The sequence below is a fragment of the Dipteris shenzhenensis genome, chromosome 10 (genome assembly GCF_047967505.1).
Source record: "Dipteris shenzhenensis isolate YYH24624 ecotype China chromosome 10, Dip_SZ_1.0, whole genome shotgun sequence".
NCBI lineage: Eukaryota > Viridiplantae > Streptophyta > Polypodiopsida > Gleicheniales > Dipteridaceae > Dipteris > Dipteris shenzhenensis.
The window spans coordinates 37,492,533-37,506,013 of record NC_141605.1 but is presented as its reverse complement, the minus strand read 5'-3'; the positions used below and the strand labels follow the sequence as shown (position 1 = coordinate 37,506,013).

At 40.2% G+C, this 13,481-nt stretch overlaps 1 pseudogene; it reads left to right on the top strand.

Moving 5' to 3' along the window:
* Positions 1-1,331: 1,331 nt before the first annotated feature.
* Positions 1,332-9,917, top strand: LOC147897769 (uncharacterized; annotated as a pseudogene).
* Positions 9,918-13,481: the final 3,564 nt, after the last annotated feature.

The window sequence follows — 13,481 nt, the reverse complement described above, 5'->3', positions numbered from 1 at the left end:
GAAAAGGACATTGCGCCCGACACACAAACATGACACTGATACCCAGATCATGCATTTCTTGGATACCAGAAAGTACAAATCTAAAGAGAGCAAACTTCCAAACAAGATCAACTGCAAAAAGACTTGCTTGGATAGAGGTATGGAATGTTCTTCTTTTTCAAAGTTGCTTCTCCTCCTTGTTCGTCCTCCTCTCCTTTAATCTTGGAAGTAAGTGTGGGTGCCTTCCTCTTAAGTGTAAGCTTGGAAGTAAGTATGGGAGCCTTCCTCTTAAGCATCGAAACTGTGGATCTGCTAATAAGGAAGGAAGCAAGCTGCACGAAGTATAAGTAATGTGAAGAAAAGCAAAGCGAGCGCACTAAAAGCAAGTTTAAAAGTCGCGCCTATAATCATGTCTATAGGCAAGTCTATAGGCATGTCTAAATACACAGAGTAGATGCGCCTTTAGACGCGCCTTTAAACACAACCGTAGACGTACTTTTAGACGTGCCTTTAGACATGCCACAGAGTTTAAAATTAAACATTTGAAGAAGAGCAAATTTGGTGGGTTGTTTGTTTGTAGGATGTCTTCATCTTCAACAAGTAGCTCCAGTGAGGATGAATCCCTCCGTATCCACCATCGCGAAATGTGGTTGGAGCAAAAAATCAAATGTCTATGTGATCGATGTCGAGGAAACATGTATCATGCACGTAGGATTACACTCAATCATATCTCAAAGTATGGAGAATGGGATGTGACCATGAATAGGGTAAGGGTTTGTAAGTTAAGGTTGATTGAGATACCTATGGGTGTTCATATGTTTGAGTTATGATCCCGTTTTAATTTGATACAGGATGTAGTGCCACACCTGTATATGTTGCCCTATGCTCACCAAGAGGAGGCGAAGCATCGGTGATATGAGGTGGGATCTTCAGGAGGGACTGTTACGGATGCATGGAGTGATGGTGATAGTAGCCCTCCACCATTATCTCATGAAGCCATGGAGGAGGAGGTGTTTGATGATATGGTGTTAGATTTATATGTCCATCAAGGGAGGGATGATAGCATGGAGGAGGATGATCTTTTTACTGCAGCATCGACTCCACTATTTGAGGGGTGCACATTCTCTGTTCTACGTGCCTCCCTTGAGTTACTAAACTTGCAAACCATCTATGGATGGAGCAATGCAAGTTTGAATGCATTACTCAAGTAAGATTTAAAGTCTATTTTGCAAACATGGTGAATTATGCTAGTGGGTCAATTACTCGAATGATTTTCCTCATTTATGGTCTTCACGTGCAAGCTATTGTGTAAAATGCTTCCAAGGGAGAATAAACTACCAACCTCAAGAGATATGGCAAGGCAACATGTGACCTCTCTTGGAGGATTAGATTACAAGCACATCCATGCATGTGTCAACGATTGCGTTTTGTTTGGTGGACTACATAAGGATGCAAGAGAGTGTCCTACTTGTGGAGAGGCAAGATATAGAGCAGATCTCAAAACCTTGGACGTGCCTCGTAAGGTTCTGCGACATTTTCCCATAATCCCTCGCATCCAACATATGTTCAAGTGCAAATCTATTGCAAAGCTCATGTCATGGTATTCCTCCCATCGATCAATCGATGGCAAGTGGAGAACTCCCACAGACTCTCCTACATGGAAGCATATTAAAGACACATGGCCAAGCTTCAAGAAAGAACCTAGGAGCTTGAGACTTGGATTGCGTATGGATGGTGTGAACCCATTTGGTCTCAAAAGCACGTCTTACAATGTATGGCCAGTGGTATTGGTGAATTACAATCTTCCACCCTCTATGGCTATTAAGAAAGGACATGTTATTCTATCTCTTCTAATTCCAGTGAAACATAAAGTCAAAAACCCTGATGTTTATTTGGATCCTTTGATTAACGAGCTAGAAATACTTTGGAGAGGTATCGAGGTGCATGATGTGAGCAGGCCTCCCTCATCATGAGACTTCAACTGCAAAGCAGTCTTGATGTGGACGATGCATGACTTCCTAGGCTATGGCGAGTGTTCAGGTAAGCATTGCATTTCTAATTATGAATAGGCAAAGGATGCGGCACCCTAAACCCACCTTCAACTCTTAATTGCATCTATTGTTCAGGTCTCACTACATCAGGTTACCATGCATGTCCTGTTTGTGGTCCTTCGCTAGTTGCCTCACGAGCAAATGCATTGAATAAGGTCATCTATGAGAATCGCCATCGATTTCTGCCACCTGATCATCCTAGATATGTTGCCCCTTGGAATGAAGTCCTCCCACAATCACTCACCGCAAGAGATTGGATGAGAATTTGGGACGGTTCCACAACTCCTCCACCACTTGGCATGAGCCAGTAAGGGTTTGTAACTATTGGCTAGAAGTAAAGATTGGCTATATTGGCTGAAAGTAAAGATTGCCTGCTAACACTTTATTTTGTTTAGATACTCCATCTTTTATCGTTTACCATATTGGTCCCACCTCAAGATCAATCACCTGCTTGATCCCATGCATATCTTCAAGAATGTGGCATCTACCATTTGGGAGCATTTAAATGGGACACGAGATTCGGCAGGCATAAGGAAGGATCTACGTACTACAGGGAGGATGCATGAAGCTTGCCCTCAAGAGAGACCAAATGGATGCATTTTTTTACCTTATGCACCGTGGATGTTATCAAAGCTAGAGATGGCGATAGTGAAGTGTGCTATTACTACAATTCGTACTCCCACTGGATGCATGAGGTGTTTGAAGGGAGCCTTTACAAAGAGCAAGAAAAGAGGTGTAGAGCAATTATATGGCTTGAAATCTCATGATTGGCACAAGATGCTCCAAGTAAGTAAAATGGGACACGAGATTCGGCAGGCATAAGGAAGGATCTACGTACCACAGGGAGGATGCATGAAGCTTGGCCTAAGAGAGACCAAATGGACGTGTTTTTTTACCTCATGCACCGTGGATGTTATTAAAGCTAGAGATGGCGACGGTGAAGTGTGCTATTACTACAATTCGTACTCCCACTGGATGCATGAGGTGTTTGAAGGGAGCCTTTACAAAGAGCAAGAAAAGAGGTGTAGAGCAATTATATGGCTTGAAATCTCATGATTGGCACAAGATGCTCCAAGTAAGTATTTTATGTGCATAATATCTTTTTCCTTTCAAATTTGTGAGTGAATAGTTATAAGAAACTAATCAACCACCTCCTCATGGGTTCAGTTCATACTACCTACTAGCATTTCATGTAGTGCATCAAAGGATGTGAAAGATTGTATTTACAAGATGGGCGAGCTTGTGAGGTACTTTACATGATATAAAATATGATGCGTATCAATGCTCCATGTAAGTTTGAATGCATATTGCTAATATGCTATACTTTTTCATTTCTAGGTATGTGAGTTCAAAGTAAATAGATCCCACCATGCTTGAGAATGCTCGAGTTATGTCAGTGGAGGTGGTTTGTTTAGTGGAGGAGACATTTCCACGTTCTATTCTCACAAGCCAACTACATCTCATAGTGCACTTGGTGGATGAGATTGCTATATGTGGTACTATACATGCACAATGGTTGTTCTTCCTCGAGCGCTTCATGAAGACCTTGAAGGGATTTGTGAGACAAAATGCAAGACCCGAAGGTAGCATGGCCGAGGGTTGGTTGGTACAAGAGTCACTTGTATATATTTCTAAGTTTCTTGTTGATATGGATAGCTCTCTCCCACGACTATGGAGAGATGATGAAGACCTAACGATGACCTCTATTGTGCCTCAAGGGAAAGGACGCAACAAAGTAATAGACAAGGAGTTGCATAATAGTATCAACCTCTTTTGCGTGCTTAATAGTGATGTGATGAAAAGATGGGTGACAAGATACAAGGATGCAAAGGCAAGAAGACAAGAAGAAAGGGCCCTCTTTCGTACACACCACGGATCTCGTGTGCCATACCCTCAGTATCTACGAGCACTTCCAAAGGATATTCATGTGGATTGGCTACTTGATGAAATGGAGAAAGCAGAGAAAGACGAGGGGATGCATATCACAATGGAAGAATGGGAGTATGATAGGGGATGCATGAGCAAGGTCAGTATATAGAATGTTATGCATAAGTTAGGAGCTTTCAATAATTTAGATTGCTCATTTAATTGATTTCTTCTTGGTGTAGTGCACTATGTTCAATGCTATATGGTGTGAGGGCAAGAATTTTCGAACACAATGGATTGATGATAAGAGAAACACACAAGATTTCGGCGTCATTGCTAGCTTTGAGGGAGCCAATGGAGCCATGGATGATTATTGTGGCATAATCCAAGATATTATTATGCTTGACTTTCGACACTTCTTTGTGTATGTTTTGGATGTAAAGTGGTTTAAGGACGTGGTGGAAAGAGGCCCTAATGCAACAATCAAACGCCATGCAAGTGGCTTTGTAACTATTGACTCCACAAAGTTTTGGCAAAGTAGGAAGGACACACTAGTACTACCACAACAATGTGAACAAGTACTGTGCACACATATAAAAATACTCGCTTTTAAATATTTGATGCAAGAAAAATATCATGATTGTATTTGTGTTTGAATTAGGTTGTCTATCAACCAATGGTGGATAATAATAGATGGTGGCATGTCATACCTATCATGCCATGTTCCAAAGTGATGTATAGTACATTTACTAATATGGAGTGTATGGAGGATGATCATGGCCATGGACATGATGATGACCGTGATACGAGAGAGGAGGATGATCATGAGATAGGAGATACAGATATTGAGGCCATTACCCATGAGGACAAGCCTACCATTCGAGATGCTGATTTCGATGAGCACATGAGTGGCACAAGTAGTAGTGGGTTGAATGTATTTGTAGATCTAAACACTTGTTTGGATTTTGAAGTAGATAGTTTGGCAAGGGTTGATCTCATTGAGGATGAGATTGAACCGTAGCCCCATAATTGATATTGGCAAAACTATTTTACATATTGTCTCATTCTCCTCATCTCACTTAATTCTTGTATATGTGGGCTTGCAAAAAATTATGTGCTTTGTAATCATGGGCAATGTTTGGAAAGCAATGATGTACACCAAAATCTCACTTTTTGTATTCTCTGGTTTACGTCTATCTACGCGTCTAAATGCGCGTCTAATTCTCAGTGTAAACGTGCAAATAAACGCACTAATACACGTGCAAATAGATGCACTGATAAACGCGATGTTAGACGGGCCCGTATTTTCTCAGTTTAGACGTGCAAGTAGACGTGTTAATATACGCACTAATAGATGAGTTGTTAGACGTGCTTTTAGACACGCTCGTAATTCCTCTACTAAAGCAACACCTATAGACGCACCCGCTATTTTGCGTGTCTACCAAGCACGTCTATAGCTTCTTTGTGTTGTTGTGAATGCAAGAGTTGCAATCAACACAATTGTATGAGGGTGCTAGGATGTCTAAACTACATGCTTGTCTCTCAATCTTGAATCTGCAAGTAAAGTATGGGTGGTTGGATACAAGTGTCTCGGCCTTAATGAGGTTGGCTCTTGCATTAATTTGACTCATTATTTGGATATTGTTTGTTTTGAGAATCATCATGTATGGATTAGTGTACCGAATCATCATGTTTGAAGCCTATGTTTGTTTGAATTGTGGTAGGTTGCTCCAGAAGATGTTGCCTACACCAAATACCATTCCTGCATCAAGAGATGAAGCGAAAAAGATGCTAACAATGGTGGGTATGGATTATGATACCATCCATGCTTGTCGTAATGATTGTATTATCTTTCGTCGTGAGCACGGAGATTTGGCTAGTTGTCCAAAGTGTGGGGAACAATGATATAGAGATGACTTGCAGGGTGAGTAGATACCGGTAAATGTCTTGAGACACTTTCCCATCATTGCAAGAATACAGAATACAGCACATGTTTAGATGCAAATCCATAGCAGAGTTGATGACATGGTCTCATCGGTCTGCTGATGACACATTGAGGATTCCTGCAAATTGTGCAGCTTGGAAGCACATAGACAATCAGTGGCCAGACTTTGCGAGGGAGCCACACAACTTACATCTTGGGCTCGCCATGGACGGCATGAATCCTTTCGGGTTATGCTTGACATCTTGGTCGACATGGCCCATAGTCGTGGTGAATTACAATATCCCACCATGGCTAACAATAAAAAAGGGACACCTCATGCTTGCACTACTTGTGCTAGGAAAGTACTAAGGCAAAAAATATGGACTTGTACATGGCACCTTTGATAGGAGTTACAGATATTATGGAGAGGAGTGTGGGTCTTTGATATTTCCAGAGCTCTTAGACATACCAATGATATTTTGGTCAGGGGTATCTTCATGTGGACCATGCATGACTACCCAGGATATGGAGAGTGCGCAGGTATGTGGTTGTGTCTCTACATGTATAATATAGGATTATGCTTTTATGACTCTCTTTTGCACACATGTCTTATACTAACACGTTCATGCACACGTGCGGGACTTGTTATAAGTGGGTACCATGCTTGTCCTATTTGTGGACCGGGTTTGAAATTGCTTGCACGCTACTCCAAACATATGAGGAAAAATGTTTATGAAGGTCATGCTCGATACCTTCCGCTCGACCATCTCGCACGTGGCAGTCAGCACACCACCATCATATTTGAAGGCAAGTGACTGGATTCGAGCTTGGAGGGTGAATGGAGAGGAACCTCCTCCTGGTATGAAGAGGCTATCAATCCTTCATGAGCTTCCTTATTGGGGTCAGTTACAAATCAATCATTTCTTGGACCCCATGCATATCTTCAAGAATGTGGGGGCTACTATTTGGGCACACTTGGTTGGTTCCAAAGACTCGAGAGGAGTGCGAGAAGACTTGCGTGCTATGAATAGGATGTCTCGTTTGTGGCCCCATGTGCATGCTTTGGGCAAAGTTGTCCTCCCAAAAGAAATGTGGATCCTCTCTATGAGGGAGGAGGCAGTGGTCAAGGTGGACATTGCCTCTTTTCAAACACTGATAGGGTACATGCATTGCTTGAAAGGAGCATTTTCAAAGGACAATAAGCTTAGTGGGCTCAAGTCCCATGATTGGCACAAGGTCTTACAGGTATTCTAAGCTATAGAATTAGTGTACCGATAATCGTGATGCGTTAGCATAATTATGATTATGTTATATTGTTGACATGACTTCTTTGTTGCCTTGATAGTTCATCCTCCCGATTACAATAAAAGGGTGCTTACAAGATGTTAGAAATGCTATATTCAAGATCTATGGTATTGTAAGGTATGCTTACTATCAAATTGCATTGATTGCATTTTCTTCAATTTAAGCAAATTAATCTGTAGGCTGATTATGAAAATATCTTACATGGACATGTGAAATAGGTGGATATCCCAAAAAGAGATCTATCGAGCATCGATAAGGCTAGGGTGGAATCCATCGAAGCCGTATGCTTGCTTGAGAAGCACTTTTCCTCGAGCATTATGACAACTCAAGTCCACTTGCTTGTGCACATAGTTGATGAGGTGGCTATTGCAGGTACCATTCATAGTCGATGGATGTTTTCTCTCGAGCGGTTTATGAAAACTTTGAAGGGATTTGTAAGACAAAGAGCAAGACCAAAAGCAAGCATGGCAGAGGGATGGCTTGTGCAAGAGTCATTAGTATATATCACGAAGTTTCTTGCATCCACGGATCCCGATATGCTGCAAGCTTGGCATAACAAGGATGATGATCGCATCATTGGCGAGGTTCCCCAAGGAAAAGGGATTGAAAGAAAGATGAGCAAAGAGGAAATGGAGAAATTCAATAAGTTTTGTATACTCAATAGCCCTGAGATGCAGAAGTGGATTGAGAGATATGAAGTGGCCAAAGCAGAAAGAATAAATGCAAGGATGAGATTCAGAGTAATGTACAGACGATCACAACCATATCCACAAGATCTGGCTCTTCTCCCCACTCACATGTCACTTGATTGGATACAATTGGCTCTATGTAAAACCGAATGTGATGGAGAGACAATAAACGAGTGCGAGCGAGAGTTATCATCTGGATGTATGGTGCATGTAAGTTTCTTACCTCTTGACATAATTAAGTTATTTTTTCAGGCAATATATACCATAAAATACATGCATCTTCATTGTTTTAATGATGCTCTTTTACAGTACAAAAAGTACAGTGCATTATGGTCATATGGATGACATTTTCACGTGGAACGCATCGATTCAAAGAGAGTCATGTATAATTGTGGAGTCATGTCTAACTTCACACAAGATAGCTGAGCAAGTGCTTCAGATACCAATCTTCTCTCCTCACAGTTGGATTATTGTGGAACCATGCGCAAAATCTTTGAAGTTGATTTCAGACGATTTTGTTACATTCCCACAAAAAGGGCTCATCAAAAGTCTCTTCCACCCAACCACGATTCCTAGAGTGCCGTTGTACGTGAACTCCTCTTCGAGTTTCCTCTCCTTTCTTTTTGGAGCCTATCTCTAGAAATCTCCCCTGAACCTAGTGCTTGCCACTTGGAGTCCAATTGGGTGCCACATGTCCACCATAAAGGACCTTAGAACCCTACTTTCCTTTAGACCTTAATATCGCACTCCATATTGATGCAAGCACTATTGAGCCCCTTGGTTTCCCGCTTCACCGTAACCACACTAGATAATACTGGGATTACGGCTAACATAACATTCCCTTCCCCTTAAGAATGGTTTACATCCTCGAAAACAAAATTGGGAAACCTCCTCTGGAGACTGCTTACCTTTTCCCATGTTGAACTCTCTTTAGATCTATCTTTCCACTTAACCAGACATTCTTTCCATATAGTATGTCACGTTCTTTTTTCTTGTGTATCTAAAATTTTTTCTAGTTCATGTGGTAAAGATGCGGGTTCAATAAGTTCAACTAGGACTTCATTTCCAATGAGATTATCATCATCTCCTAATTTTCTTTTTAGCCTACTAACATGAAAAATTGGATGTGTTCCACATCCCTCAAGTAAGGCTAATTTGTAAGCAAGTTCTCCAATCCTCTTAAGTATTGTGAATGGCCCATAATACCTAGGAGACAACTTTGGACATTTACCTATTTTTAAAGATTCTGAAGATTCTGGTACCTTCAGGTAGACTTTCCTATTTACTTCAAACTCCAACTTTCTATGGTGGGGGTTTGCATAACTTCATGCTCTATCTTGAGCTCTTCTTATGCTATCTTTAGCTAACTTAAGCATTTGATTCATATCCTCAAGAAAGTCTTTGGCCGCTTGAACCTTCTCTTTTTCAAGTCCCACTGTCATTGGGGCTCTAGGTTGAGATCCATACATCATCATGAATGGACTGAAACCTATAGCTGAATGTTTGGCACTCTTATATGCAAATTCTAATATGGAAAAATACTGTTCCCAATTAGTTTTCCATTTACTTACATATTCTCGAAGCATATCCTCAATGATTTGATTGTCCCTTTCAGTTTGACCATCACTCTATGGATGATCCGTGGTGCTCATTCTCAATGAAGTTTCCAACCTCTTAGACATAGCCCTCTAAAAACGGCTGTTAAATTTGCTATCCTGATCACTAACAATACCAACGGGTAGCCCATACAGTCTATAGATATGATCCACAAATAGCCTAGCTAATTCTAGAGTTTTAACATCTCTACTGGCACCTTTACACTTACCTCAAAACGCTCTCCAAACTGTCATAAGACACAAAGATCCATAACTCTCAATAGAGACATGATATAAATAATTCAATCACATATTGAGATGTGCTTTGAATGAGATTCACTCTTATGTAAGTTTCGTATGAAACAAAGAAGTAGTTGGAAAGATATTGGCAGTTTACTAGGACGGGGATAAAAACTATATGAAAAAGAAACAATCACACATAGAGAGTCATAGATTTTAGGTTTAACACCTAATACAATCATTACAGACAAACAATGATTCTCTTTGAAGAGAGCTTCATGCTTATATAAGTTTTATCCAAATAGGACCATCGAGCGAAAAGTTATGAGCAAAATACTGACAGGGGGTCAAACTAGCTCCATGCTTAGACTTCATCAACGATCCAAGTCCCATAGAGGTTTCCTAAAAGGGAAGGAAGAGCCCCCTTTGTGGCTTGGGAAATAGATAAACCATGTATGCGCAATGAGCGAGCGAATAGACAACACTTTTGAGTACTTTGGAAGAGAAAACAATGGAAAAAGGGAAGAGACACTCAAGAGAGAGAACCTAAAGTGACCTTCATTACCAATATAGTGAGACTCCACTCCAATGCAACTCAAAATACTACAAATACAAGGGAGAAGAAGAGGTTTCATATGTACAAGAGGGAGTGGAAGGTCCAAGGCTACTCATAGAGAGAGAATGAACTAGAGAGGTTGGTCAACTAATCCACAATTACCCACACAGAGTTGTGCCCCCTTTGTGTCCTAGGTAGTCCCACAATGAGATCCATAGAGATGCTTTCCCATTTTCCAGATGAGAGAGGATTATGAAAGAGCCAGGCAAGAAAATCTTTGCTTCAAATGTTTGGGCAAAGACCATGCTTCTTGGAACTGCCCTAAAAATAAACCAGCGGGAGCTAAAGCCCCAAATAGACCTCCACAAAAACAAGTGCATGTGGTGCAAGTGTTGCCGCTTAATGGTACTGAAAAGTACACTGAGGTAGAGGTCTATCATGAGGATAGCACCCACATGTGCTGTCTATCATCAGCAATGTGCCAGCCCACCTTTGGTCCTCATGATTTAATGAGGATGCATGGAAAGTTTAAGGGGCAAAGAGTAAGAGTGATGGTCGATGATAGTGCAACACATAATTTCTTAAACTACTCATTAGTTAAGAAATTAAAACTGCCTAAGAGTCTCAGTGCCCATAAATATGTGGTCTCTTTAGCAAAGGGCAGTGATAAAAAAGTTTGGGACACCATGATATATGGTGTAGAGGTGGATATTCAAGGCTATCAGGATGCCTTGGATTTCAAAATCATGCATCTCAATCAAACAGATGTAGTCGCATCAGTTTTACCATCTCTTTGTTGCCATCAGGCCTCGAAGATGTGTTAGAATCTGAGCTATCTAGCATAAGATCTTTCATCCATTGTAATCTTCAATCTCCCACGGGCCCTCAATGTATGGAGTTATCTTAATAACTCCATTATGTTTGAAAAAGAGGGTAGAGTCTTTCAGATTCAAGGAGAACATGATGTGCCTAACTCTCCTCTTATTTGTTCGATGGAATTGGAACGACTACTACACCAAGAAGAATGTGAGGTATATCTTTGTGAACTTACTTTTATTAGTGATTTTATGTCTTCTGCATTGGAAAGGAGTAATGTTGTTTTTTGTAATGTAAAAAAGTATAAATTTTCTTTAAAGGATTTAATGTTTGAATTTAAAGATGTTTTTTCGTCTGATTTACCTGATGGTTTACCTCTTGAGAGAGAAGTAGACCATAAAATAGATTTAATTTTTGGGTCTACCCCTATTTGTAAACCCCCATATAGGCTTAATCAAACAGAGGAGGTTGAAAGACAGTTAACAGAATATCTTAAAAAGGGCCAAATCCAAACAGGTAGTTCACCTTGGTCTGCACCACTGTTTTATTGGTAAAGAAAAAAGATGGTACTATGCATTTATGCATAGATTATCAAGCATTAAATAAAATCACCATAAAAAATAAGTATCCTATGCCTCGCATTGATGAGCTCTTTGATCAATTGCAAGGGGCAAAATACTTTACCAAAATTGATTTAAGATCAAGATATCATCAAGTACAAATTAGGAAAGAAGATGTCCCTAAGACATCATTTCGTACTAAGTATGGGCATTATCAATTTAAAGTAATGTCATTTGGATTAACAAATGATCCAACAACTTTCATGACACTTATGAATAGTGTCTTAAGGCCATATCTAGGGAAATTTGCTGTAGTATTTCTAGATGACATCCTTATTTATAGTAAAACCAGAAAAAAACATTTGGAACATTTGCAAAAAGTGTTCCAACTGCTTAGAGATAATTCACTTTTGCAAAAGAATCCAAATGTGAATTCTTTGCAAAAGAAGTGATATACTTGGGACATATAATATCCCAAGAAGGGGTTCGTATTGACCCTGACAAAGTAAGGGCCATATTGGAATGGCCACATCCTAGAAATCTAGAAGAGCTACAGATATTCTTAGGTTTTTCAGGATTCTATAGGAGATTCATCCAAGATTATGCTAAGATTGCTATTTTGATGACGGACCACCTTAAGGGGAAGGGAAGCACCTTCATATGGGATGAACCTCAAAAGAGAAGTTTTGAAAAATTAAATGTAGCTATAGCGGCAGCTCCTATCTTAAAAGTAGTGGATCCCAATGAACCATTCGTGGTTGAGACAGATGCCAATGATTTTGCTGTTGGGGCAGTACTTATACATTGATACCAGTGTTACATTCCCACAAAAAGGGCTCATCAAAAGTCTCTTCCACCCAACCACGTTCCCAGAGTGCCCTCATATGTGAACTCCTCTTTGAGTTCCCTCTCCTTTCTTTTTGGAGCCTATCTCTAGAAATCTCCCCTGAACCTAGTGCTTGCCACTTGGAGTCCAATTGGGTGCCACATGTCCACCATAAAGGACCTTAGAACCCTAGTTCCCTTTAGACCTTAATAGCGCATTCCATATTGATGCAAGCACTATCGAGCCCCTTGGTTTCCCGCTTCACCATAACCACACTAGATAATACCGGGATTACGGCTGATGTAACAGATTTAGTATTTTCATTCTTGATGTAAAATTGTTTAGAACTATTTACAATGGTCCCCATGTGATAGTGAGAAAAGATAGTAGTAGTTTCTTTGCAATAGACTCCACCAAACATTGGACCGATGGAAGTGATACTTTTATTCTTCCTGAGCGCTGTGAGCAGGTGCATACCAATGATTTAATTAATTGAAGCTTTCATTTCTAAAGATCCATTGATACATGTACTTGAGCATAATTTCATATATATAATTGACGACATTTGGCACCCATCTTCAATATAGGTGGTTTTTCATCCGGATTGTTTTAATCCAAGATGGTGGTATGTGATCCAAGTTGCACCACGAAGTAAGCAAATTTTTGAAGATAGAGATGTGGATATGGAGATGCCACTACCAATGCTGGATCCAATTGATCCTGATGAATCTAGCGAAGAAGATGAAGATCACAATATGAGACAAGAGGAAGATGCACATAATGACATCGCACGGGAGGAAGATGGAGATCATGATATTGAGGAAGAAGACAACGATCATCAAGAATCACCACACTTTATTGAAGAAGATGATCAAGTACTTTTAGGTGAACGTACGATGCTAGAGTATGATGATGATATAGGAGATCAACTCAGTATAGAGTTGGAGATAGAATTGTTTGGCACCTTAGACTTGGCTCAAGATGAAACAGTTGATGTAAATGGTCTTCATTGATTTTTTTCATCTCAAACTTGAACATATTGAATATATGAGCTTCAAAGGCTTCATGTACATG